The 2,613-nt window shown below is 39.8% G+C and overlaps 1 protein-coding gene across 3 annotated transcripts in view; it reads left to right on the top strand.

Annotated features, from left to right (window-relative positions):
* The window catches only part of Myof (myoferlin), a 189,434-nt gene that overhangs the window by 117,177 nt on the left and 69,644 nt on the right, over positions 1-2,613 (top strand). The window lies entirely within an intron of this gene.

The following is a 2,613-nucleotide window of genomic DNA, read 5'->3' as shown; positions in this document are numbered from 1 at the left end:
TGGCTTGGGAGTAACACTTTGACATTGGTACAATATCCATTTTGTCCCACAAGCACACAGTCATCTACTTGTACACACCTGGAACAAAACAAATAGGCAACCCGCCTCCCAATCCACAATAATAAAAATTCATCACCACTTGCATCATCAGGTGTTTTGAAGCAGGCTGAGCAATTAACCAAGAGTCATTCACAGTCACTACTGTCTCTTTTTTCTCCCATATCACGGGTGCAACGTTGTGGATCAGGAACGTAAGTCCAGTATAATTTAGCCACAATCACTTGCAGGAACATCATCATCAGCCACATCTGTCTCCTCATCATTCTTTTCCACTTCTTTTTTGTTTGGTGCTCGTCCAGCAAACCTCACCAGCCTTTCTGGCAGCCACCTGGCTCCATCAGCGTGCTGTGGAAAAACACAAACATGCCCTCTTCCCCAAATTATACAGGGTCTGGGCCATTCCATTGTCCAGTTAAAGGATCCTTCCACCTGACTTGGACGTAGGTATCCTGTGTCTGAGGATGCCACATTCTATCTTCTGCAGAGTGGTTATTTTTATCCAAATTCTAAAAGTTTAAAATGAAAAGAGTATGATGTAAAAGATTACTTGGTGTCTGGGGATATAACTCCCCATTTTTTATTTTTTGTAATTGTGTTTTTAAAGCACCATGAGCTCTTTCCACTATATCTTGTTTTTGTGGGTTATATGGTATTTTAGTTTTATGTTCAATGCCCAATTGCAAACAGAAACGTTGGAATCCCTGACTGGTATAGGCAGAGCCATTATCTGTTTTTATAACGTTAGGGATACCAGCTATGGAAAAGCAAGTCAAGCAATGAGTTATAACATTTTTTGTGGCTTCCCCTGTTTGTGCAGTAGCCATAATAAAGCCAGAAAATGTATCTATCGTAACGTGTACATATCTTTGCCTACCAAAATCTGCAACATGAGTAATGTCCATTTGCCACAGTTGGTTAGGCTTCAGCCCTCTAGGATGAACCCCATAATGAGGAACATTTTCTCAAACTTTGGCTATTTTGGTGATGAATGGCATGAGAATTTGTAGCTTGCTCTACCTGAGTCAATCCTATAAGCTGAGTGGCTTTATCCGCCAAGGCATTCCCCAAAGCTAGTGGCCCAGGAAGACCACTATGCGCTCTGAGATGTCCTATATAGCAAGGATATTTTCTAGATTTAATACTGTTTAGCACTTGTCTTAACAGTGAACAAATTTGAACATTTCTAGTTTCAATAAAAGGCACTGTTTCAATTTCCTGTAGAGCTCGAGCTACATAATGACTATCTGTATAGAGATTGAAGGGTGTTGAGGTCAGAAGCTGGAACACTGCAGTTATAGCGCGAAGTTCCACTACCTGTGCTGAAGCAGGGGAAGTTTGAAAAGAATAACTTTGCCCATAAATCACATAAGCTGCCTGTCCATTAGAAGAACCATCAGTAAATACAGTCATTGCCTGGGGGATGGGACTGACCCTAACTATCTTTGGAAATACCAACTCATGCAAACTAGCAAATTGTAACAACTTAGCCTTGGGATAATGATTCTCTATCTGACCTAGATAATTTGCAAATGCAATGGCCCATGAGTCTACATTTTGAAACAACCATAGCAACTGCGCCTTAGTGTAAGGAACAACAATTTGAGCAGGCTCAGCTCCAAAGTACTGACATGATTCAGCACGCAATTGTTGGACCAAGGTTGCTACAGCCTCATAATAAGGATTAATTACTTTTACTGGTGATACTGGTAGATGCACCCAAAGAAGAGGGCCATCCTGCCAGAATACAGCTGTAGGGGTGTGAGTGGTAGAAAAAACACAACCCATCCAGGGCCAGCTATAATCTACATAGGTAATTTGTTGTTGTTCAATAGCATTTTCTACTAATTGTAAAGCCTGAAGAGCATCAGGAGTAATTATCTTGCTAGAGTTGGGATCTGAATCTCCTTTTAACACATCAAATAAAGGCTTTAACTCCCTCATGATAAGCCTCAGATGGGGACGAAGCCAATTTATGTCTCCTAACAACCTTTGAAAATCACTTAACGTTCTTAAATTATCCTTCCTAATTTGTATTTTTTGAGGTTTAATTTCTTTGGGATACAGCAGTTTTCCTAGATAACTGAATGGAGCTTCTCTTTGCACTTTCTCAGGGGCAATAACTAACCCATAATTTTTCAATCCCTTTTGTAAGACCCCATAGGTGGCTAATAACAGTCCCTCAAGTTTGTGAGCTAGTAGTATATCATCCATATAGTGAATAATATATACTTCAGGATATAGATACCTAGTCTGTGCTATAGCCTGAGCTACAAATTTTTGACATAAAGTAGGACTGTTAGCCATTCCTTGAGGTAAAACTTTCCAATGATATCTTTTCATAGGCTCTTTAAAATTTATGGAAGGTACGCTAAACGCAAATCTCTTACAATCTTGAGGAGCCAAAGGAATAGTGTAAAAGCAATCTTTTAAGTCCAAGATAATTTTAAAGGTGTCCTGTGGAATAGCAGAAGGAATAGGCAAACCGGGCTGTAATGCGCCCATCAGTTCCATTGTTTTATTGACTTCTCTCAAATCTGGTAACAATCTCCATTT

The sequence above is a fragment of the Nannospalax galili genome, unplaced genomic scaffold (assembly GCF_000622305.1).
Source record: "Nannospalax galili isolate Female #2095 unplaced genomic scaffold, S.galili_v1.0 scaffold384, whole genome shotgun sequence".
Classification (NCBI taxonomy): Eukaryota; Metazoa; Chordata; class Mammalia; order Rodentia; family Spalacidae; genus Nannospalax; species Nannospalax galili.
The sequence above is the reverse complement of the archived record's forward strand: the minus strand, read 5'-3'. Positions and strand labels throughout refer to the sequence as shown.